The sequence below is a fragment of the Python bivittatus genome, unplaced genomic scaffold (assembly GCF_059951505.1).
Source record: "Python bivittatus isolate LINGU-HERP-01145 unplaced genomic scaffold, Pbiv_v1 ctg000700_np1212, whole genome shotgun sequence".
Taxonomy (NCBI): Eukaryota; Metazoa; Chordata; class Lepidosauria; order Squamata; family Pythonidae; genus Python; species Python bivittatus.
In genome coordinates, this window is record NW_028277098.1 from 42470198 (window position 1) to 42497284 (window position 27087).

The following is a 27087-nucleotide window of genomic DNA, read 5'->3' on the forward strand; positions in this document are numbered from 1 at the left end:
ACAGTATCACCCAAAAGTATCACCTCATTTTCACTGAGGCTGACTTCTGAGTAAATATAAATAAGACTGAATTGCACTTACCTTATAGGGTTGTGTAGTACTTCAGATATGAGTGCAAAAAGGTGATTCAGAGCACAAGGAGTACTCTCACCACGCCTGCCTGCAGACTTTTAAAACTGCCATTTTTTTCCCAAGATTGCGTGGCAGGGGCAGACATGATTCCAGGAAAAGCTGCAGGTGAGAGCAAGTTCTCAGATGGTCACAAGCCAACAGGCTCATACCACATCAGTCCATTACCAAACAAGTGACAGGCACCTACCCCAAAGAGAGTAGCTTTCACCCCAATAGATCAGAGTGTGAAAAGATGTTTGTGTGATATCCACAATGCCCACAACTCTCCTTCTCCCATTAAGATCTCCATCCTTATGAATCAACTGAACCTGACCTTTAAAAGGGGCTTGGAAGGGCAGGAATTGTGGTGTTGAAGGAAAAGAATTGGAAAGAAGCAAAGGAAGAGTGAGAAAACTGAAAACTGAAGCCCTTAACATGTGGGGGAAGAACAAAAAAAGTCAACAAAAGAGGGAGCCCATGGTCAACTTTGCAGGGCTTAGAGCATTGTTTCTCAACCTCACCCACCTTAAAATGGGTGACAGCTCCTAGAATTTCCCAGCCAGACGTAACAAAAGTTAAAGCTAATCTAGACTATAAAATGTGTGTGTGTGTGTGTGTGTGTGCATGTGCACATGCACACACACACACACACACACACACACACCTTTGTGTCAGTCTTGACTCCAGGCTGGACAAATCCATGCATTTTTCTTGACAACATTTTCAGAAGTGGATTGCTGTTGCTGCCTTTCTATGACTGAGCAAAATGGACTTGGTCACAGTGACCCAGCTGGCTTTGTGCCTAAGGCAGGACTAGCACTCAGGGTCTCCTAGTTTCTAGCCTTAGGCCTTTAGCTACTATACCAAACTGGTTCTCAGACTGTAGAACAGCAGATAGCTTATACAATAAGATGGTGTAACTATTAAAATCTTAAGGTAGAAAATAAAATGAGAGGAGATAAGATGAAAATTGCCCAAGAACAAATTAATCTGGTTTCAATTTCAATTCAACTTCAGTTTAAAATCTTTATTTTTTTTACTATTATGTAATAAAAATAACCCTGGTTATAGCAATTATGTCACTTCTCCACCTGAGTCTGCCACCATCCTAAAATGAATGGCATGCAGGTGAGAGAAAGCAACACAGAAAGTTGATTCTCAGTTTCAGTATAAATAGGGCTTGCACTTGATCCACAGTTGCTGGAATGGTTTCATCATCGCTTCAACCACTTGGCAACACAATCTACTTATCCAAGCTTTTGTGTCCTTGGAAGTTTAGCCTGGAAGATTCTTGCTTAGGAGGCTGAGAGAAATCTGAAGATGCAGATTCTTTACAGAATTTTGCAGGTACATTTTAAGGAAGTGCTTCCTTGCATTCCTTTTTGTGCTCAAATACAAAGCATTGCTCAGCCCTAATGTGTTGTCTAGTTATTTATTTTCAACATCAATCATTTTTTATGATTTGGAATACTTTGATAGGAATATGAGTAGCTCTTGGGTCCATGGAATGCCAAAATACACCAAGATGAAAGGGTATCATGCACAAACCAAGGTTTGTTTATTTGTCTCTCAGTCTCATCTAGGATCGTCCATTTCACATGTATTAAATGTGACACACTATTTCTCAACAGGTCTAAACTGGGAGGCTTGGCCCAGGGAAGATGAGCTCTCTATTCTCTACCTTTAAAAAGAAGAGGACCAGTTGATATTGTAAAAAGACATTATTGTTCATTTTAAATCTATGCAATTTAATTTTAAAAAGTAAATGTATCCACATGTCTTAATGCATGTAATGTAACTACAGTCTGAAGGAACTGCAATAAAAATATTTCCAGATTGGTTGATAGGACACAGATGTTTACTTCATTGTGCTGTGGCTACAATTGCTACCTTGCTAGCAATCAGAGTAAAACTTGAATGATCTGGAGAATTTATTACTTCTGATGTTTAAAAATGTATTCATATTCAATTGTGAAATACATTTCAGCCCTTCAGATCATCCACTTAGCTGAGGGTATCTACATTTCCAGGACATTTACATGTATGATCTGTGATATGATTAGCAGTTGACGGGTAGCTAAAGCCAAGAAATTTGGAAATTATATTTGTGACTGAAATATCCTAGCCAATTAAAAAAATGTGTTTCTTGAAAGAGACAAGTTATTTACAGCATCTCTCTGGCAACACATCTGCCTAAGTCTGCTATTCTGGTAATGCTACTCTCATTTAGGTTTTCTCCCCAGACTAAGGAAATATCTTTAATATGGGCTCCTACAATCTACATTGTTCTGAGCCTCTCCATGAAAGCAAATATGGCTCCTGGAATATGGCAGTGTAATGCCATTATCCAATTTCCTTTAATGTTCTCTGTTGGTTTGTTTCTTACATTTCTAAGCTGTCCAATAGTTTAGGTTGCAGGGGCAGCATATAAATCTGATAACGTAGATTATAAAGCATGATTATAAAGCAATGAAAGCAGCAGTATTGTACAGAGAAAAAGAACAGTAGCAAGAATAATAATATTTATGAAAGAATAAAATCATGGTAAAACCACTAACCCTCTTCTCCTGTGAAATGCAGCTAAACTCATCAAAGTCCTTTGAATCTCTCTCAGAATTTCACCTTTCTTTTCTTTTCTTTTTTCTGTGCAAGTGTGTGAGAATGCTAAATAGAGAATGGCTGATCCCTGCTGCCATTACCCAGAAAACAGTCTGGGGCCACAAAATGTATTTTTCCAACAAATCCTGTCATGGAAGATTAGTTGTCAAAGCAACAATAAAACCACCTATGCAATATACACACTTACCCTTATGTTTGAATTTGGACCTGAAAATTTGTCTTTTCTCTATAAAGGAAAACATGGACAAATGTTTTTCAATAACAATTTATGGAGCTGCTAATGACTTAATAATGTAGTCTTTGGGCCATATCTAGACCAAGCAGTGGCCCTCAAAGCCCAAATCTTGCTAAGCAAAGAATGCTTCTGGAACTTTCCCTACCTTATGATGTAACATGCTTAACCAGGAGTGGCTAGCCATGCCAACAAGCCTGCCAGGCCAGAAAAACTGCAGATCAGAGGTTGGTAGATTCCTTGATTTTTAGTAAGAACTTCCTTTTAAAACAGTACTCTATTTTTTTAAGTTGCAGTAGGACACTTTATTTATTCAGCACAACCTCTTTATGAAGTGGTTACTGAAAGTTTGGAGGCTGCTATGCTGTCCTTTCCTCATTTTTATCTCAGCCTTAAAAGAGGAGGGTAAAGAAAATATTTCAAAACTGAATTGGAGTTAAACCCTTGAAACTCTCGAACTGATACTCTTGAACTGTTCCAAAGTTAATTTCCTCTAAAAGATCTATAATTCCTCCTTGTTTCATTGCTTTCTGTCAAAATGTGAAGAAGAAGCAGTTGGTTCGATGGTTCCTATTATTGCTATTCATCAGATATTTTATTGAATTTGGAATCAGATCATATGGCCTTCAAGTCTTGAACCACAAATTCAAGTCAAATCATGGTACCTTCAAATTTCGAATTTGAATCAGATCATGGCTAATTTATATATCCATAATATATATTCTTTATATTCTTTAATTCAATAAACAGTCACCTATAGATAATGACATACCTAATTTTATATGTATATTTATACATGCTTTTAGCAAATTTAGGACATGTGTTATTAAACAGAAATGCAGCCAAAGAAGGATGTCTGGTTCAAATCAATATCACTTTCCTCTATTCTAATCCCTTGCTTTTACTTTTCTTACAAAATATGCACTACTTCTGTTAATAGTCCATGGCAAAGAGCATGTTCCAAGACAACAGTCAGTCAACATACCAGGAACAGCCTATTTTTAAAGCTGTGAGTCCTATTAATCATTGATGAACTAAACATATCTTCAAATAAGTTAAAACATTAACAACATATTTTGAAATATTGTGGATCTACTTCCATGATATAAATATAACTCAAACTACGAATCTGGTATAAACCCCTACATCACATCTACTACACCACCACTAAGGATATGGATATCTCATGTAGAACCATTTATCACTTATTTAGAATGTTAACACCCATGCAGTTAACATTATGTCAAGAATATAATAGCATGCTAAAAAAAAAAAAAGGGAGCAATTTATGTAACAGCTCTATATTCCTGGATGGGTGGACAGACAGACAGACAGGTTACACTGTTGGATCAGAATTGAGGTGATCCAGGTTCAAGTCCACTTTCAGCCATAGATAGCTTTTGTCTCTGCTCAGTGCATCACATAGACCTGTTGTTGGGAGAATAAGTGGAAGAGGGAATTCCTTGTATATTATCTTGAACTCCTAGAGGAAAGGTGGGATTTGAGTTTGATCAGTCTATCAGTATGAAAACCTTTTCCACAGTGATTTTAATTTAGCTTTCTGTGGAATTATTTTAGCAGGATGTCTTGCTCATTTTTATACCAGAACATAATTCAACAAATGTTGGGCAGAATCTGTTTGTGGAAAACAAATTAGCTGATATTTCACATATATGCTACTCTAGTGACATAAAACAGGAAATTTCTAAGAATGAGAATGTAATGTTCTTTCATCTACTGACTGTCCATATCTGTATGTGGGGCAGTCAGACAGCCCAAGGTAGTCTCATTCAGTAGAGATAAGCAAGGATGAGGAAGTTGAGGCCCAAAAACCTGACAAGCTGTCACAACGGGAACAAGGAAGTGGTGGGGGCAATATAGCCTATTCTCATCCCTGCAGAAATCTATTTTTATTTCTTATATTTTAAACATGCAGTATTGCAGGAAGCTGGATGCTATTTTCACTTCTAATTAAAATTGGCTCTTCCACACAAAGGTCTTTGGTTCCAACTTTCCACTGAGACCAAGGTTTTCACAGCTGTGAAATATGTGATTTTGAAAACAGAGAGGCAAAAAGATCTTCCTAAACACTGTATCTGCAAATATTTGGGGTATACTTTCAGACACATCATCTCAGACTTCTATGCAATGTATGAACGCTAGTGGCCATTAACAAGCATAGTATAACCCTAACCTCCTACCTACCCTCAGTTCTCCATTATAATTTTACTTTCCTTCAGTTGTTATCTAAGGCTTTAAACTTTTTTTTTTCCTTTTTAATATAAACATACCCTTTTGCTTTGGGAAAGCCTTAAGAATGGCTTTGGACCATTCTACTTATTGCTAGGCTTTTGCAAACAAGCCATCTTATTTTTGGCTGGTGTGGGTCTTCCAGGCTGTGTGGCCGTGTTCTGGAAGTTTTGTTTCCTAATGTTTCGCCAGCACCTGTGACCGGCATCTTCAGAGTGCAGGAGCACAGACAGGACGAACTCAGCTCAACCACCAGGACATGTGAACAGTTCACACAATGAACTTGCTAATCACCCCCAGCAGCCCCTCATTAACAATTCAATAGAAGAAAAAACCCTGCCTAATCCCCAGGAAGATACACACGTATTCTGACACCAAAACAAGCAGCCACTCGTTAACCCAAACCCCCCCTCCCCCCACACACCCCCTAACCCCACCACCACACACCCCCAATCCCCCCCCCTCAGATCTCTATAAATACCCACAAAAGGGTCACCTCATCCTGGGCACAGAGAGAACTGCTCCTGTCTGTGCTCCTGCTCTCTGAAGATGCCAGTCACAGGTGCTGGCGAAACGTTAGGAAACAAAACTTCAAGACCACGGCCACACAGCCCGGAAGACCCACACCAGCCATCGTATGCCGGCCATGAAATCCTTCGACAATACATCTTATTTTTATTTGATTTTTTCCTGTCTGGCAGAAAAGCCACAAATACTATTTTACAGACAGATCTTTCCTATTCCCGAAGTACTGAGGAGAGCTGTAAGGAGGAAGGAGTGAAACTGCTCATTAATTTAGGAAAGGAAAGTGAAAAGCATGTTGGAAGAGAATAAAACTCACTGCAAGGTGACCACAAGTTGTGGCTAGAAAGTAATCTTGCGTGGAGCGCTGAGAGAAGTGTTTTCCTCTCAGTTAGCTATTGGAAAAGGCACAACATGAGCAAAAGTTCTGTTGCTGAGGTTTGCTTAGATGTGTTACCTGGGTTGGTGGAAACACAGGGTGTTTTAACTGCCATCCTTACATTAAGTAAAGAACAGGCCAGTCTAATCTTCTTATGGAGTACAATCAATAAATAAAGCCTCGCTTTCTGTTTCCACCAGTCTAGTCTCTGAATATGTCTGAAGCAGAAATAGCTTTTCAGATCTTCATCTATGCTTTGCTGTTTCAAGAGGAAATTTGGATTGGAGTATAAAAGAAGAGCAGCCATTTCCAGGAAAAATATTCTTTCATTATGAATGGATTCAACAAGAACCCAAAAGTTCACCATGTGGGAAATATTATGTTGTACATATGTTGAGCAAATCCCACCAGTTAGTACAGGGGCTTAAGAAATGGTTTCATTCTTTAACAGCTGTATGCATCTGCATTATTTGCTTTAACCAAAGTGAGGGGGGGGGAGAAACAAATGCAAAATTAAAAACTGGTCCATCAGTTCCTGTGTATTATCTTAAAGAAAAAACTGCTTTCATTATTGTCACAATAAAAATTACCTGGTGAGAGTACACTGTCCACTCAATCTATCCTCCTGCCTAATGTTTGTTTCAGAGAGTTCTTATGTAATCACATTTCAAATTAGGTTTATGGAAACATTGTTTTGAAACTGACATTCAATCAACAAAATCTTCTCACAGTGCTGCTTATACACTTCTTTTTTGTAGCCTCATCAGGGAATTTTACCAGCAAAAGTAGGAAAACCCCACTGAAGTTCTGTGAAATCCAAAACTATGTTAATCACCCACTGTCAAAGCAAAAGAATGGCAATGGGAAGAAAATTATGGTAGCCCCATGTCTTACATAAAGATTGAAAGGCTTCGAAAATTCACAGGGCCAAGGATCCCTGGATCTGCTTCTTCAACGGAGGGCTGTGGGCTAGGAGAAAGGGGAGAAATGATCAGTCTATTTTATGGTCTCTGGGATTCCAATCCCCCAGAGGGCCAATAAGATTTCAGTTTTAAGGTATTCATCTTCCTTTCCCCCCCCCCCCCAAATAAACATCTAGAAAATATCTCTTTTTCAAAAAGAAAATGATATTTCAACAATTGTTAGTATAGGTAGTCCCCAGTTTAAGAATGAGTTCCGTTCTCAAGTTCTGTGCTTGTCAAATTTGTATGTAAGCTGGAACAATATTATTGTAGAATACTGTATAAGTAGTATTGTGTATTTAACTTGAACCATTGTGTATTTAACACAAATTTTGCTACAATAAGCTCCATTCTTAACTATGGATCATGTGTAACCCCGGGCATTCCTAACTTGGGGACTACCTGTACTGTTCATTTGACCTGAAGCATATAAAGGCCCAGATAACCTAGGAAGAAAATGACATGGCTACAGATCAGGTGTAGTAATCACATGAAAGGTACTTTCTCCATCCCACCCTCAAAGAAAATGAACTGACTCAAACCTGAATCATAAAATGAATGAATATGAGCAAATGATGCAGTGAAATTAATCTCAAAATGATACCAAATTTCACCAATGTGTGCAAGGTGGCCAGAACTTGATAAGGAGCTATGGCCAATGACGATGATGCGAGTTATCTCATCATGGTATTTCACCTCATTACCAGGTGTGAAACCGTATTACCATATTCATCATTACCTAGAAGATGCTTCTGCACATCCATTGCACATGTATTGAATGTGACTGGAAGTACCAGAAGAAAACACTTCATTTGCATGATGTCTTTCTTTTTGGGGGGATGTCTCATTCTCATGTTCTCATTCTCTCTTCCCCTGCTGCCTATAACCTATCGGAAAACATTGAGCTGATTGTTTGCAAAAGGCTTTTTGAAATTAGATAGAAATTACATGAAATCAAAATGTTTTCTATGCCTCTTTGCTTCCATTTAGTGTCTGTCTGTATTTCTGCAGTCCATATCTAGTAGCCCTACCATCAGACACATGTCGCTTAAAACTCAGTTGAAGTATGGCTTTAATAGCAGATGTTCTAGACCCTCTATTTCTAGTCAAGTGGCTACTTACTTTTGCTTCCCCTTGAAGTCCCCCCCCCCAAAAAATATGTATGCTTAAAACCAAGCCATCTTGCTGCAAGACCTGTAGTACAAGCCCATGCTTACTTACTCATAAGCAAATTCCACTGTATCTGATATGGCTTGTATGCTTAAAGTTGTAGCGAAGTATCCATTACATTTGGAAGTTAAGCTACAACCTTTACCAACTTTAATTTATTTTCTTATCTTTATTTCATTTGCTCCTGATGACATCTGCTATTTGCAAGACGTCTAGTTTTAGATGATCTCACATTTACATAATCTCAGCTATTCCTTGGAAGCCAGTCAAATGTGTGGAGTTGGATAGAGACAGTGGGCTACCATCACAACGTGCCTGGTGGGACAGGGAGGCAGGATGGGGTGGAGGAGAAGGGAGAGACCCAAATGTCTAGCCTATTATTTTACCAGTACACACATTCCACAAAGCTAAGAGTACATCATCAGATTTTTGCATTAGAAATTGAAGTTTGTTTTCTCTCTTTATTCCAGGAACAGGAATCATCACCACCTTCCAAAATAAACTCATTTCTTCTTCTGAGTCCTTTCTGCACAAGTTATTTTAATCTTCCCCAAAGGAGAATTATCAAATTATGGCAATGAATTCATTTATTTGGGTATATTTCTTTAAGAAGAACAACAAACTGACATTCACCAATAGGAAACTCAGTCTCCTTCTGAAAGCATCTATTAAATTCATGAATAACATTAGGGAGAAAGGAGAGAGAATCCAAAAGAAGAGACTTGATTAAAAAAACATTTAAAAAAAAAAGTAGAGTAATTCAATCCCTTGTCAAAAATACCCTTCATACCGTGCTCAGCAAGAAAACAGCAAATTACAAAAGTTTTCCTTTTTTGCTTCAAATCATGTGGAGGACATACTACAAAAATCCAGTAGTTCAGACCATGATATTTATTTGCAACAACTAAGTCTTGTAAAGCAGTAGACAGATTGCAATACATGACAAATTATATAGAGCTGCCCCTTTTGCAGGAAAGCAATATTTTGGAAATAGAAGGGAATAGAAGAGTGTTACACTCTTATGACAATTTTCATGCCATTCTGTGTAAAGAGAGTAGCTTGAACCAAGCTGGTCAACCAACACAATGGTTTCTCCCTCAGAAAGTTACTGCCCTAGAAATGAATCATTCACTGCCCCTAATGTGTAGGAGCTAATAGCTGTTGTGTCTGTAGGAGTCCTGTTTTTCTGCTGGCATCGCATTTTGAAGGCCTTAACCATGTGTGAATTCCAAGTTGGCCAGTGACCTTTGCACGTCCAGTAATTTGGGCCACGTATTTTTATGTATCCTCCTGGGTAGGCTCTCAAGTATAAAAAGTACGGCCACTCGAGGTTTCCTTCTGTTCACTGATTAATCCCCATCCCTTTATATTACCCTCCTTCCCCATTCCAGGGGTGCCTTCAACAACCCCTACAAACAGATCCCCAGGAGAATTTCAGCAGGGAAAGTGAGCTAAAAGGGAAAACAACAAAAACAACACTGTGACACAGCTGGACTTTGCTTTGTAAGTGGAGAGATCAGTTCTGGTGACGTAATTTCCCTGAGGAAAAGACAGAGTGACTTTTCAAAGAAAAGTGAAAGAATTTAACTTGCTAATCAATGAGTTGTTTCTTTACCCTTTCATCCAAAGAATGTCTGGATAGCTGCAAGCTTTTTTAAACTTATGCTTCTATTTAACTTGTGTGATTTCTGGGTCATCCATTAAGTGGAAGTGTAATATTTCCTTCAGTAATACAGGATCAGGAACAGAAAAAGATTGTAATATGACTAAACCAGAGACCTGCCTTGTACTGGGCTAAGTGATTGCCAGGCTGGCGAACTTTGTGACATTGAAAGGTCAAAGACTCTGAATCAGATTGGTTGGTTTCTGAAATGGAAAGGGAGTCTCGATGTCAGTGTTTCTCAGCCTGGGCAACTTTAAAAAGTGTGGACTTTAACTCCCAGAATTAAATTAATGCTGGCTGGGGAATTCTGGGAGTTGAAGTCCACACATCTTAAAGTTGCCAACATTGAGAAACACTGCTGAAGGTCCATAAAATATCAGGATCAGCCAGAATGCTTGTTTTGGTGAGGAGAAAGTGAATGTTTAGGCTGCCACACAGCATAAATTCTCAGGCAGCTTATAATACTATTTCTGCAAATTTTTGGGATTATGGTCTTTAGTAAATAAAGGAGGTTAAGGAACAAATTGTTCTTGGATCCCCTCTGACAATACCCACTGGTGAGTCAGTTCCATTGAACTTTGGCACTATTTATTTATTAGGAGAAAAAAAAAGGCAAAGTAGTAGATCTTGCATAATGTAACATTATGGCTCTTTTAAGATGACAACATCCCACAATCTCTCATAGACATAAAAAAGGGGAGGGGGTAGCTAAATTTAGACAATTGTCTAAAACAATTGTCCATCTACTTAAGGGAAAATGTAAACAAAACTCATCTGTGGATTTGTGAATGAGCCCTTTGAATTTTGGCACTAGCATATCGACCTCCCACTTTGGAACATCCCCTCCCATGCTATCCACAAACATTTTCAGCAATACCTGAGGGAATGAATGCAGGTTCTCTGGAGCAAGTTTTCCCTGAATACTTCTCAAGGGTTTAAAAAAGCTCATTCCAAAAGATCTCCTTTCTCAGTTTTGTTTGCTTATTGTGACATTAAGTTATGAGGAACTATGTTTGGCTAGTTAATGTGCATTGTTTATAAATGTTTGTAAGGAGATAAGGAGATAATAAATAATACTGTCAAGTCATCCTGTTCTTGTTCCACAGCAGAAGAGGCAATATGTGCCCCTTCAGAAAATGTTGAACGGCAATTGCCATCAATCTAGCCAACATGACAAATAGTGAGGGCTAATGGCAATTGCAGTCCATTTTTATCATTATGACACACGTTGCCAGTTGTGCTCTACATGATTCCAGATCAACTGAGATCACCCTGTGATTGTTTACGAAGACACTAGCAGACCCATGGAAGGAGAAAGAAGATAAATCATGCTAAAGTAGTAGCAGAAAGTTCAAGCAATGTCAGTGAGCAGGATTTGTTTTTAATAAAGGACTGAAGAGATTTTTCAGGGGGGGAAAAACACCTTTCCCCTAAAGTCCTAGTTTCAATCTCAAAAAGAAAGCAAGAGAGCATCTTAACCTATTTAAATATCCAAAATAAGCAAGGCTGTAGTGTCACTCAATATTGAATAACCCTATGAAAATGGAAGATGAACATCAGAACTAATTCTCTATTGCAAAACTGCAAGAACTGGATCTTGTACATACCTGGGTAAATGACTTGCAGCCTACACACCATATAGGTTCCTAACCCCCATTCTGTGGTCTACCAAACACTCCAGAACAAGAGCAAACCTGTTTTTCAGCACACATGTTGAAAATGTAAGGTACTAATGTGTTAAGCCAATAGAAGACTGAATAAGCCTTAGTTTACATTTAAACTACCTTCCACCAAATCATCCAAAAGCAGAAAAGGGTGTGATATTTTTCAGTTCCCTCCATGAGGGATATTACTCATCATCAGATAGGCACTCTGAAGGCCATGAAGAGAATTTTTTTAAATAAAAAATCACGGTCCCCTGGCCAAAAAGGTCACATAGTGCACCATGGAAGATGCTCAAGAAGAGAAAGTAATGCTTAAGTCCTTTACTTTCTTATTCCGATTCCTTCTGATATCCCTAATTATGCTATTAATCCTTTAAATGCATACATAACCATGCTCTAATTTTCACTGTTATTTCCAAATGACATCAAGAGAGAAATCCAGGAAGCTCCATGCACATCAACTAACCAATGCAGATGGAGGGGCAAGTCCAAATGTACATGTACGAAAATTCATCCATTTTCTTTCCTAGGCCAGGATGTCTGCCTACAATGTTTGAAACTACAGTGTTTGAAATGCCATGAAGCTGAATTTTGTAAAAATTGAACTTCATCCTTTACCCACTTACATATTTAAAAATACCCTACATTCATTATCAAATCTAAAGAGGGTTTGCAAAGGAAGATAAAAAGCACAATTTACATTCTGTGTGTGTGAAAGAGAGAAAGAGACAGAGAAATTAAAAATAAAAATCTGCAGAACAGGATTCTTTTGGGCAAATGTTTTTTTTCCCCTTGAATTCTATCAGTATGCATCTAGATTTTTTTAACATCTACTTGTAAGGCTGGCTTTTCTCTCCAATAGCTCTATAGATGTATATAGATGTACATTTTGTTGCTTTCTCCAAGTGATTTTTTTCCATGAGGGGGAAAAGAAAAAAGAAAAAATGGAAGTTACAACTGAAGAACAACTAGGGGATTTTGAAAGCAACCAATCCTATTTCAGACTCTACATTCACTGGAATGACTTTTGTGTGTGAATATATATATATACATATATGTATGTATTTGCTGACTTGTCTTATATATGCTTGGTGTTTACATTTTATCATTTGTGGTCGTGTTTCTTAAGTACTAAGGCCTGCTTCTGCTGGTTTTCCCAGATCAAAATGCAAATGAAATATTAGTTCCATGGATAATCCTTCTGGCTGGAAAAAATGGAACAGATAAAGCCAGCAGTAAATTTGCCAAACAGAGAGAAATTGCTTTTTTTTTTAAACCTGCATAGATTTTAGAAAAAAATTAAAAATTATGGAAATAAAAATACCCCACAAATCTTCCATCCCGTACATCAAACCTTACATATGTTGCAAGAAGGGTCACCACACTTCCTCAAGAGTAGGATAACAATGTGCAAAGTATGGCTGTTTATAATGAAAATGCACCTAAAGAATAAGTATGTCCCAACTCACAATCCTATGAGAAGACCTCATGGAAAGATTCATGGAAGGCAGTAAAGACTGTATGTGAAAGTGCTCTTCAGAAGAGGGTAAGATGATTTTGCTTTCCAAATTAGGAATACCTCTCAGACATTCTAACTGAAATTTTGCTCCTTGTTTTATGAGATCACCACATCTCCCCTGCCAAAGTTTTTATTTGGGATACTAAATAGAAGGTGAATGGAGTATAGTGGTTTAGCTCCATCATTTGCAGTTAGGGATCACTGGCCCTGAATTACATTATGTTCCATACAATTTACAGGAAACTGCCCTTCCCCATCTCCTTGGTTGTATAGAACACCACTTCTGTTACAGGTGGAAGTCTATGATTTGGGGAGAACACCCACGCTCATTGACTGCAAATTCTGTCCTCCACATTGAACAGAAGCTCCATGGTCCTTTCTTGTACAGAATTTCCATTAGCAACTGGAGCTTGGGGGGCTTGAGAATAAGCGCAGGGATTCATACTTGCAAATTCTACTTCCTGGCTTGTTTCATTTCCAGTTATAGATGATAGAGCTTATATTATCTCAGTTTCATCAGCTCCAAGGAGTGAGACTCAATTGCCAGTAACAGACTTAAGATAAAGTTATGGAACTGGAGAAGAATTTAAAGGTTCGCTTGACTAAAATTGCCTTGACTCAGCTTTAAGTCCCTGTTCCTGGGATACTCTTCACAATCATATTCCAAATTACTTGAAAAAAGTTTGTAAAAGCATGACAGTATTCAAGGAGGAGATTTTGAAACTTGAATAACTTAAACAAGTGCATGGCTTTTATTTATTTTATTTCTTTTTCCTCTCTTTGTTGCATATACTCTGTACTTAATTACAGTCTTTCAGCTTGCTTCTTGATACAGTAGGTATGTAGTATCTAGCCACAAACTCTTGAAAGTGTCTACCTGCCACCTCAGCAGTGAGCTTGCGAGTAATAATGCTTCTCAAAATAAAAATGAGAAATATTGTGTGTAAACATTATTGTCAGAAAACTTGAATGTACATCCTGATTGGGAATACTATCCAGGATGATGTGTTGTGCACCAACCTGGTTGTCTTGAGTTGTCCTGGGACATATTCCAGGAAAAGCAGCTTGGGCATACATCTTTTGATGTACCTCAGCTGAAAGAGAAACGTTTTGAAGACTTAAATCTATACAACTTGTTCATGGTAAAAGAATCTACTTGATTTGCACATGGTAATTTTTTTATATGGTAATTTTTGGGGGAGGGTCATCTAATGCATGGAAGCTGAATTTTGGGATTGTGTCTGAAATGAGTAATTTTAGTAAAATGATTCTATGAAGGCAAATGTTCAGCTGAACTATGGGATGTTAAACTCAGAAAATATGCCCTGTTTCTCATATATGTTCCAAATTTTTCTAATAGTTCTACAGATATAAATTTAACAAGGCCATAAATAAATCGTATCATGTTTTAAAAAATCTGCCCAAAATGCTTATATACTATATTTAAAATCAGTCTTTATAAAAACCCAAGATTCTGCTCTGTAGATAATGAACACACCTTAAGCTGTTGTTCAGTGAGGATACCACTGTGTAGCAATCCATGAAGAGCTGTAAGGAATCCTTATATTTAAGCAGTAGGACCTAAGAATAAACATAGCCCTTGAATCCTGCTTTATACTCAAATGCATTATTCCTGTGACTAGACTATTTTTCTGATATTTAGAGTTTTTTGTAAGGTTAGATATATTAATATATGCCTGCTGAATTCCCCATTGAAGCACTGTTCATTCAGCTAAACTGAAATAATGTTACCATAATAAGGTCCTTTCAAAATCTTAAACTTTTGGAGTTCAGCTCTCTTTTATATTGACATTATTCCCTCCTATATTGTGCTTCATTAGATTCTGAATGGATAAAACTTTACTGACTTTAGAAGAAACTTCAAGAAAAATAAAATTGAAAAGAACATCTTGGTCACGTGAGCTTCTGTGCAAGGAAAACAGCAAAATATACAGTACAGGTTTAAAATCTTATGCTGTTCTCTTATATGTTTGAAGCAAGTTGGTCAAAATAGGAACATTTATCACTGAGGTAAATTCATTGGCATGGGAAAGATAACTGTTTTCAAATATTTAGCATATGCTGTTAAGAATGTGTAAAATAACTGTTCTCTATAGACTCAGATGGCAGATAAGCAACAGTGGGCTTTACTTGTGCATTTTAAGCTGAATAATATTAGTAATATTCCTGTGTCTAATAACAGCTGGCAACTAAAAAGTTGCTTAGAGAATTTGTGGAATCTCCTTCTCTGGGGAAACTAGACAACCATCTGCTTGAATAATTTACATCTGGTGTGTAGTTTATATCCAAGGAACTGGATTTTGAGGAGCATGGTTTCTCCTAGCTTCATAGTTGTATTATTCCATGATTATATTATTCTAAGTTCACTAAGCATTTTTGAGCCAGTTCTCTCATCTATCATAGATATTTATAAGTCAGGAAGATAGAAATTCTCCCTGTTCTACAAAAATACTTGGCTCATTATCTTGAATAGGAAATGTTGTCATTACTTCCAATCAGGACTCTCTCAGGATTGGATGCATAGTTGGTATGCAGGAAGTCAATGGACCAATCACCATTAACAAAGCCAAGTAGCAGGTGATGGTAAGAAATATGCTGGAGATGCAAGACAGCACCACTGTGATCTAATTTATGATAAAGCACCTTTCTGTGTTCTTAAGCCATTCACAGACAAAACAACATACAGGAAAACCTTGATTTAACGGATTCCCATTAAATGGACTTTGGATGCACTGACCAAGTTATGTCTAAAACCTTGAGTGCTAATTTAACTAGCTTCCTAAAAGCAAAGAGGGTTAGGGCTGCCTGTACTTCTGGGGATAAGTATTCCGTAAGATTCAGGTACCATCAAAAAGGCCTTTCACCTGGTCCAATTCAATATTTTGAAGAATCACTGTAGAGATTCATTGCAGAAATTCAAACTGAATGACTAAACCACTCAACTTGCCTTTCTTTTAAAACTCTGAAGGAAGAGCTAATAGCATATTACCTGCAAAATATGAAAGACAATCTGAAATCCTAAGGTTGAAATACTGAAATATGAAAATATGGGATATCAGAATTACACTAAGTCTAACATACCAGAAAAGAGGAAGAACTGGGGCAGTTCTTAATTGGATACAATTTCTTTATAAAAGTACATCTTTTATTTCTAAACAGAGTAATTTTTATTGATGTGCTATAGTTTTCCACCATATATAACAACTGCATAGTGTATATTGGCTGCAACCCTACAGCTTTAGATTTCTGAAATCTCTAGCTCTAAGATGCACTCCAAGGGGCTATTGAAGTGGTTTTCCTTTTCTGAAATCAAAGAAAGACTTCTGATCTCTGAAGACAAATCAGACATTGGTTCCTCCTTTCTCAGTTTCAGGAGAACAAACACCTGGAGTTCTTCCTTCTTATTTGAGCTCCAGTATTAGAAGGGGGGAAAAGAACAGAAATTCATAGTTGTGACATGGAGAGAATTAGGGGTTATATGACTTTGGTGTGCGGTGGAGGACTTTCAAGCCCTCCACTGCACACCAAACTGGTGAAAAGGCTAAAGAAGTTCTTGATTGATTCTAAACTAAATTGCATCCATGACATGCAGTAAAAGGAGAATTGGGAAGAACAACTAGAAGTGGTATTTTGCACATCTTTTCCATATGCCTGCAACTGTGGATAAAATTATCGAGCAATATGTCACACAGCTAAGACTCTTAACAGGACTTCGTTGATGAGGACTTAGCAGAGTTACTCATCAGGGATAGGATTATTTGTGATATCAGAGATCTAGAAATCTAGAAAAAGGTATTGATCTTATCTTGGAAGTAGCTCTTAAATTACATAAAGCTGCAGAAGTAATAGAAGCCCAGACAAAGAAGATCCCTGATGAGTTGTACCTAAAGGATGGGAGATAGCAAAACAACCTCAAGGGATGAAACAGCCAATTAAGAATCAAAAAATAAGGGAATACTTTGATGGTTATGCAGAAATCTGATGACAAATTGCAGACAAAGAAATCTTTACAATATAAGGCTATCAAGAAGAAGCATTTAATTTGCTGAATAGAAAAGAAATCGTAGCACTTTTTTTATCAGTTGAATGCCTCTTCCACTTTTGACAAGTTTAAGCTCTTCAAAAAGTGTTCTAAACTCTGCACTTTTTGTGCTGTTATAGATTTCTGTGGCTTCCATTTGGCATTGAATTTGTGCTGAATGTTCCATAAACGATTCACATAATACATGAATGCACTGATGGTGTTGTTACCTTCATGAATAACATTATTATTTGAGGTTCCAACAGGCAAGAACATGATTTAAGGCTATGGGATTCTTAGAGTCAACAAAAGCTTCTGCCTTGAATCATATAATGACAAAGGTTATGTTTCAGGTGACAAAACCTATTTCGTAGGCAGCTTTCTCTCCAGCAAGAAAAGAAAATTGCAGTTATTCACATGATACCTAAGCCTCAAAGTAAGATGTGCAAAAATGGTCAGTTACTTGAGACAATTTCTAAGCAATTTGTCCCCTCCTCTTTGAGCCTTTTTGAAAGCCAAAATGAATGATGCTGAGGGCACAGCAGGAACTATAGTCTACTTGGAAGGAGGAGCTGAAGATAATCCCCATGTTAAAATAAAGTCTATAAAGACCTCAGCAGATGCTGCAATCTAGGCTTGGTTCAATTCTTCTACATAACCATGATGATTTTTGGCTTACACATCTGAGACAATGGCAGAGGCTGAAACCAATTATGCACAAATTGTAAAGAAATTGTTGAGAATGCTGTTAGCTTATGAAAGCTTTTACCAGTTTATTTATAGACACTCGTGCATGTAAAGCAGACCATAAACCACTGATCATATTTTTTGACAATCTTCTGAAGGAACAGTCAGGCTGTAAAAATATTGAACCTGTATGTGTTTTCAAGACATTCTTATGAACCATACTTCACTGTGCACATGGTGAGGCAATCTCAATAGCATAAGTGTGAGCCTATATTGATATGATTGTACAGATCTTCCCTACTGCAAATAGGAGACTGTAATAAATCAAGCATGAGACAGAACTTAACGAGTCTTTGAAATAACTACAAGAACACATTGTCAAGGATGTCTTAAGGCCCATGTAAGTATCCTTTTGCCACTTGAGAATACTGGCAATGCAGTACTGCAGGCATGAGATACCAGTGGGGAGAGGGTTGTTTTCAAGGGCAGCATAATAAAGATGCCATAGAGCCTTTGATACACCATGCTGTTCAAGATAAACAAAGGTTATTTAGGGATCAAAAGTGTAAGATGCCATCATGAGATATCATGTTCTGGCCATCCAAGACACTATTAAACAGACAGCTTTAATATTCCTTACTCACTTTAGACAGAACAAGGGCAGCTGGGATCTTCAATGGATACCTAATTGTCTTCTGAAAGTTTCAGAACATCTAAGATTGCTCTCAGATTTCACTCTCAGCCTTCACTGCAGCACCAGAAGAAATAGAATAATAGTGACATCTTCAAAGGAACAGGGCAGGCAGCTGCTTCTTAAACCCTGTGAAGATGAAGGCCTCAGAGATATCATAGAAAGCTGTTAAGACGTTTGATGTGGTATAAGGACAGGAGTGGTAAAGGCTAGCAGTGTAATGTGCTAATAAACTCACCTCTACTAATTAAAAATATGTTTTATGTTCACTTTTCATTTAACAAGTGAAAAAATATAATTTAGGAAGTCTTCAAGCAAGAAACTGGGGAACTGAACCCGAGACAACCTCCAGTTAATTCTGCATGGAACTAGTTTGATTATATGCATTCTCAGTTGAGTGATATTCACCCTATAATAAAGAAATCTCTCTGCAGTTGGCAAAAAGAAAAGGAAGAGATACAAAAACAGCTCTCTATCCTGATTTCTGGTCTGCCAATCTAAAGAGATTTCATGAATATACCTATATATGCATGCCCTTATATATGCATGCACCAGAATACACAACTATATAGGTATATCCCAGGAGCATCTGTGGGGAGGGGTAGATGGTAAGTGAAACCAGGTGATTGAACCCCCGTACCTTTTTTAACATGTGTTGCATGCATCACATACATGTTAAGGGGTCGGGTTTTGATAGTTTTCACAGTTTTGGTTCTGCTGAACCTCCCATGCAGATGTTCCTGGTCTATCTTGTAAAGAAAATAACAAAAATAACAAAAATAAAGACTTCATAGATAAATATATTGTCAGGGAAATACATCATGTTTTGTTCTTTTTCTATTGGTGTGTGTGTGTGTGTGTAATAGATCTAGCAATATGTTTTTGTTTCTTAACATGTGAGATACTTCAAATAATTTGACATTATGACTTACTGAGATGCTGTGGGGAAAATATACTTATTTATAACTAGTTGATCAATTTTATGGAAATCATAATGTCTTTATTAGGCAAAATATTGGATTTCTGCAGTTTGAGCCAAAGGGTTTTCAGATTATTTCAGCAGTTCAATATCCAGAAAGCATAAATCTGACATGAAAACCTTATAAACAAAGATTGCTTTAAGAGACTATTTTTCCTCATTTTTCTTTTTGTTGGCAATTTGCATTCTGAAATCTTAACATTGCTATAATTAGCAGATGAAGAATCAAACAAATATTTTACATTACTGCCACATTGTTCAGTTGCTGATTTTGAGTTATATTGCCAAATTGTATTAAACATCCTCACATATTTGATTCAACTGTTATTTTACCAGGCCAAACATTCCGACAAATATTTGGGAAAAAATGAATAGAAAAATGAGGCAAACCCCCCAAAGGTTTCCACTCAGGGAGACGCATTTTGATTTCCTTAGCTAGTGATTTGTTTTGAACTCATTAAAACCACAGTGATAGTTTCAGTTAAAGTGACCTGCTTAGATTTCAAGGTTGCATTGCTATGTATCTGATTTTTTTAAAACTCTGATTTTTAATCATTGTAAGCCTGTGAAACAATTTTTTAAAATGTTTTGAACTGCTAACATTATCCTAATTGTTGCAATGGCTTGCCAGGGAACTATATCAACTAAAGGAACTTGTGAAAGTTATACCATATTATGCAGAGGTGGACTGCCTGATGTCCCAAGTCACACGCAAGTCATCATAAGGCACTAGCGCAGCTCCAAAAGTTTTTCCTGAATTGTAATTGCTAATATTATAAAAGAAGTAAATATTGGAGACTAGTCACATTAATTCAGTACACTTCCTCATTGCCATCCTATTCACTTCTCAACCCTATGAAGCATTTTGATGCTCCCTGTGACTAATTCTGCCAACTTAAAATTCTGTAAAGGAGATGAGAAGGAGAAGATATGAAGATGGAAGAGGAGGAATAATCATTGATTCATCCTGAACTGCTGCAGATCTTCTAGCAACAAAAATCTCTGCACCCCCACTCCTCACAAAAAGAAAAGAAAACAATTCTTAGAACCTAGTTTTTTGCACACTGGTTCATCCCAAGGCTGAAGAGAAAGACAAGGATGCTTCTTAGTTTCGCCTCTGTTCCTTTCTGCTAGGCTACCAAAGGAAAGCAGCAAAATTATTAGACTAAAATTTCCCTTCCTGCATCTGAAGACCAGGAGCTAGAATGAGGAATGAAGCAAGAATACCCTCCAATGGGGAAACAGTGACAGGATCCTCTTCTTTTCAAGTAATAACTAGTTTTGTAATATTTTCAACTACACAAAAGCTGAGCTGGAACAAATCTCCCATCTCTAACACAACTGTTGTGGTAGGAAGATGATGGTCCAGATATGGGTACAGGATTCTTGACTGAAACACCCTGAATTTACTGAGTGTCAGTTAAAGCAAACTTTGTTCTTATCTTGGCCACATTCATCTTTTAGAGCATGCCTTCCTGCCACACTCCACAGGTAGCTTCCACTTGAAAAAGATTGTGCAACTTGTGGTTTCTCTTCAGCAGTATTAAGACACCACCACCTAGATAAGGCAGTCACAGCATCATCATGAGAGTCATTAGCACCAGCAATGAAACCAGAAATTACAGCTAACAGATTTAGAGCACTTCAATTGCATCATCCAATATTGGCTCCCAAAACCATTTTAAGTTATTATACACAAGGATGGATGGATGGATGGATGGATGGATGGATGGATGGATGGATGGATGGATTGGGGGGGGGGGGGATGGATAGATGGATGGCTCCAATTCTATAATAATAATAAAAAATATGCCTATGACTAATGGTCTGATTTCCTTCTACAAATAAATTCTAATAGGAAACTTCTTCCACTACACTGGTCAGACCCCACTTGGAATACTGTGTCCAAATCTGTGCACCACAGTTCAAAATAGACAATGACAAATTGGAGTGAATCCAGAGGATAGTAAGGGATCTAGGAGGAATTTGTTGACTGTACAAGCTGACAACCAGTGGAATAGGGAGTCACACAAAGTGTTCAGCTCTTCTTTTCTGGAGCTCTTCAACCAGAGGTTGGATGGTCATCTGTTAGGGATGCTCAACTGGGTCCTACAGTGACAGGGAATTAAACTAGATGACATCTAAGATCCCTTTCAACTTTATCACTCTGTGCCAAACCATTTTAAAAAATGCTAGGAAATGAGTGGTTTATACTGTTTTGCTTCTTCCTCCAAAGCCCATTCTATGGTAAACTGAGATCATACCTTGCCTGGTTCAGTTGATAGTAAGAAAACACAGAGAAAGTGATACTGATGAAGTCTGTCTCATTGAATTAATGCTTGGGTGGAAAGGGAGCAGTCAGTTGATTCAATTTCTGAGGAAATCATAAAACATAATATGTCCTTTTGAAATGTATGCATTATTTCAATTTAACCAACTGGATTTGAAGTTAGCAATCCTGGAGATAAATGACCAAATTTTGCATCTAAAAGAAAATAATTGTCAGTCAGACAGGGTAGTTTTCTGAATACTGTAACACAAATATGCAAAGTCAGTGAAATGTTCTGTCAGCGGTTTTCCTGGCTGTTATGTTTCTTGATTTTGATCCCAAATGGAAAGATTTATGCAAGGGTTTTTCAATTATTTTTAACAATAATCATTCACCTTTTCTGAATTAGAGATGTGTTTTTATTTTATTTTGAAAGGTGAGGCAAATAATATTTATCTTTTTCAAATCATGCCATGTAATATTTTTCCAGTGATTGCTGCAAGCAAAAGAGGATGTTCTTTTCAGAGTATTAAAATGGTACTAAACAAATCCTTCATCCAAACATCTGGGCTCAAACATCTGAGCACAGAGCTGGGGTCACAAACCCATTTTTCATCAAGAAACAGATCAACTGAGCAAGAACAAAAGAGAGGTCCATGTGAGCCCCACCCAATGATCCACTGGGGCATAACTGAAAGCTGAGGCACCATCAAGATTGGTCATTCCAGCTAATATCTGGAATCTCACTCAGCAGAATGAATAGAAGAACCTCTAACACAGTAGGGTCAGCTTACCCAGTTTTGAAGTCAAGGAAATAATGTGGTTTACCATCTATAGTAGAAATACACGGGTGTTCTCTTCATCACTCAATCCCTGCAGCAATAGGCATTTCTCTACATGTAATTATATTCAGACTGACAATGAAATCCAAGTTCCTCTGATAATGTGCAAATCCTACCAAATTGTAGGACTGTTCACTAAGCTTTTTCAGCATTGTAAAAGGAACAGTTTGCTTTGTTTGTTTTGCTAAGTGTTTGCTACACTCAGTGGAGGAGGATATGATATTTATTCTGCCAATCAAAATCATCCAAAATACAATGTTATCCAGTTAGGAAGTCTACACCAGGACAGAAATGTGTTTATCACCTGGGCTCAAAATAGACTCCTAAATCAATAACAAGAAACTCATGACAAATTTCCCACAAAACAACTTGGTTTTCTAAATATGAATGAGAAGATTGTAGGATGCTTGGAAGGGATTGGGTGGAGGCTCAAGATCAAAAAGTTGATGACAAACCAATTTTCTATAAATGTCGCAACACAACAGCTCTCTCTGTGTATGCATTCTGTTTTTCCTTTGCTTGCCACATCTGAATTTTCCTACCAACTTCCTGAAAGCACTTCCTGATTTCTCACCATAAACATCCTCTGTTTGACTAACTGTTCCAAAGATGTGATGCCTTCCTCTGGCCCCTGAGAGAGCTGCTGTACATATGCTTCCCTATCTTTGATGATTTCTTCTTGCTGGTATCAGCAAGCTGGAAATGGATCCTTTTTTAATCCATGCCAGTCAGTAAATGCTACTGAGCCTATGAGACCTCCATTGACTGGGGGAGGCAGGCAAGAATTTGCTGGTCCATTAAAAGCACAAATAACTTTTCCCACTGATATTGAGCTATTTCAGCCTCTGTGATAAATGCTATTTGTGTTTCTACAATATCAGTGAAGCCATTATATGAAAGATGAGAAACCGCTCTGAACCTCTGCCAAAGAAGTTACCTTAGAAAGGAGAAGGGGGTCAGAGGTTTCCCTTTTCCCCCTTGAGCAAGTCCACTCTGTTTGCATGGAGACTTCTTTGTGTGAATCTTGGGGTCTTTCTAAAGCATCCATCATTCCATGCTCGTTTGGGAATGGGTCATATGTCTTGGTGGCAATGTTTTTCCCACGAAGCTGCCTGCAAGAGATCCCCCTCCTCAATAGCATCTTACAGAACTGTTGACACAGCTGCTAGTGGGGGCCAGGGTCATTTTTAGGGATGGCAAAGGGGCAATAGTCCAGGTTTTCTTGATGTTCAGCATTAGACAAAAGACCAAGTGGGGATAGAATAAAAACACAAGATCTACTTCAAGCCTTAGTTTAACGTATTGGATGAAATGATTGCCACAATGGATGGTGAAAGCTCAGTTGCAATTCACCAGAACAAAAGTGGCTTGCCTTGTTCTTATCTCTTTGATTTTTAAAGCTTGCAGAAATTAGCTGATCAGCTTTACAACGACACAGCAATAAGTTTTATCTCTGCTAATGTTCACATGTTGAGCTGCTGACAAAAGCATGCAGTGTCTAGGCAGAAGAGGACTCTGCAAGAAGGCAGCCATTTTGTGCTCCTTATAACCCTTTGGTGGAGTTTCAGCAATCTGGAATCAAAGCTAATGAAAAGGTTTTGCCTGTAGGTGCTGTAGGCTAGACTGGAAAGTAAAATAACAACAACAACAACAAAGATAATTGCAAATCACTGTTATATGGTGGATAAGTAACCTACATGGATCTGTTCTAGTGGCTAGTGGCAGCGACCTTCCCCACCACAACTGGCTGAGGATCTAGAGTTATTTATTTACTGCTGTCATATCTCACCTTTTGCTGAGAACTAAAGACAGCTTCATGAAGGCCTCACCTAATTTATCCCTGCATCCATAACCCTGTGAGATAGGTTTTGCTGAGTGAATAAAAGACCCAAATCATCCAATGAACTGTGGTCTCCCCCATCACCGTAGCTAAGGCACTGTCTCTTGGTATAATGCAGACATTTATGAAGAGCACTGAGTTGAGGAAGGCTGAAGCCCTAACTGCATTTGGGAACAACTGTCTCCCAAAAGTTTGTGAGACACTGCTCCCTATTGCTAGAGAGGAAAAATGTTAGAGCCTTACAGTTATAATATCATATGTTATAAAAAGGATGTTGGGAGAGCAGGTAGCAGTAGTTGCTCCTTTCCTTTGACTTGCTGGCATCCCAGCTATTGGAACAAGGAAAGGGGGGGCTGTTTGAATTCAGAATCTCAGAGTAAGGGACCAGTAGGTGACTAGTGCTAGAAAAGTACTCCGACTCCTAGAAACATTTGATTGTTCATTCAGAATGTTCCCTTGGTGGGTAAATCCTCATTATCCATATTTCCCTACCCTAGATTGTTGTAATCATGTTTCTTTTCAGTGGAGTTTTGATCTCTCTGTCTTTCTGCACTAATGCTCAGTTACACATATCCTCCACCACACTGATATGGGTGGGGTGATTTCTGGAGTAAGGGTGATTAATTGTTCATTGTTTACCATGCAACTAAAATCATTGGGAGGGAAATTCCTTGGGCAGGTCCAGGATGGTGTAAGACTCCAGTGTCAACAAGGATGTGACTGGAGTCTGCAGAAGTTTAGGATACAATAAAAGGCTTTTTCAAACGCTAACCTCAAGGACCCATTTTAACTGCTCTGCTGACATTTCGTTACTGATGGAACAGTTGCATTGTCCAAGCACTGCATCATTGTATCTGGGGTTCTGCTGGTATATCTGTCATGGCAACATAGCAGGGTTCATATCTCCTCCTCTCCTCAGAAAATGAATATTTTAATTCCTGCGAAGGGCCCTGCAAGCTGAAGAAGCTCCATTCTCTTTGATATTATAGAAAGCTATATACCCATATATATACCTCATAGATATTTGTTTCCCCATCTCTATATTATACCCCCAAGTTTGTTCAATGGTTGCACGACTTCAATATCCTGGTCAGTGTCATGAAGTCAAAAATGCTGTTTGCACCAAGATGCTTGCCTTATAGTGAAAATTGACACCTTAATGGACTAGCTGGAGGTTAAGAAATGTAAACCCTCATTTGCTCAGCAAAGTTCTGACAACAATAAGAAATAAAAATTACACTAAAAGTAATCTTAGCAGTAATTGTCTCGCAGTCTTGCAAAGACCTAGTGATCCTTCTGTAAAATCATTTGAAAAAATGAATAGAAAGGAGTCTAGAACATTCCATCAACTTCTATCAGATCTATCAGAACTTTGTTCTGGCATGAAAGCCATTAAGCAAATTAAGCCCTAGCTTATTATATGTGTATATATAATACATATCCTTCATTTCATTAACTGCTGTTTTCCCTAGTAGTTTCATAGTTTTCCCAATACGCTTCCTTTCCTGATTCTGCACCCGGTCTTTTCCATTATTCTTACAATCAATCTAATGTGACGGCTGCTGTGTTACATGGCATCTTTTACTAAATACCAGTTGGCCAATGCAACACAGACCTCTATATCTGATGTTTCTTGAATTTGCTCTATCTCTGCCTTTTAAAATCTTCCTTATATCCTTTTTGGTGAAAAATGCTTCTTGACTGGCGCCTACGTTTCTGTTGTACTTCATCTCATTGTGGTAATTTTGGCCATGCAACTGACTATTGGAGAAGGTAGAAGAGCTGGTAGCCATGCTGCAGATATTATCACAGAATCCTATGCCCCCAAGAACAGCAGAATTCCTAGGAAGGTTATGAAATGTTGTTGAAGTTAGTCTGCAGCTGAACACAGAGGCTCCGTTCCAGCATGGCAAAGGCGTAAGAAAAATCCTTTACTATCGAAACTCAGGCAAAACTTGTCCCATGTGATACACTGATGGAAGCTATTAAAGTTTCCACTCCTCTGTTTAACATGGTCTTCTCAATCTTTCTTTTCCTTTCTCTCACATTTGTTTTTATTTAAATCAGTGTTTCTCAACCTTAACAACTTTCAGATATGTGGACTTCAATTCCCCAACATGCTGGCTGGGGAATTCTGGGAGTTGAAGTCCACATATCTTAAAATTGCCAAGGTCGAGAAACACTAATTTAAAGGAATGTTAAAGTTCCTTGCAATCCTCTGTCTTTTCTCCTTCTTACTCTCTTCCTTTTTCTGTCCCCTTTTCTTTATCTAAAAGAAGCTAAGGCCAGTTTCCATTGCACCGAAGCCAGTAGGAAAAGACAAATAATTACTTCTTTCCTCCCAGACTGACCCTAAGTATATCATCTTTTAAAAGTTTTTCAATTTTTGCAAAACTTCCCCATTTTTTAATCTGATAACTTACTTTATCCATTTGTCTACCTGTTTTCCTATAGTTAAGCTAGGGCATTGATCATTATAGCCGTAGATATCTGGGTCAACCTATAGTTGGTTATCTTCTTTAAACCCATTGCCTTATTTGTTTGCCAAGTATCCTCATGCTAACTCACTTTTCATTTTTCTCTCATTGAACACAAAGTTATTATATTATTGCTCTATATGCCATTAGACCCAAATATTATCTAATA

General features: G+C 37.8%; 1 long non-coding RNA gene across 1 annotated transcript; it reads right to left on the minus strand.

The window, feature by feature from the left end:
- On the minus strand, positions 1 to 22651 carry LOC148214182 (uncharacterized). The gene is made up of 3 exons (XR_015798381.1): positions 22554 to 22651; positions 7008 to 7082; positions 1 to 231 (listed from the first exon to the last, which is right to left on the minus strand). It is a non-coding gene; the product is annotated as an uncharacterized LOC148214182 (long non-coding RNA).
- Between the last annotated feature and the right edge of the window lie 4436 nt (positions 22652 to 27087).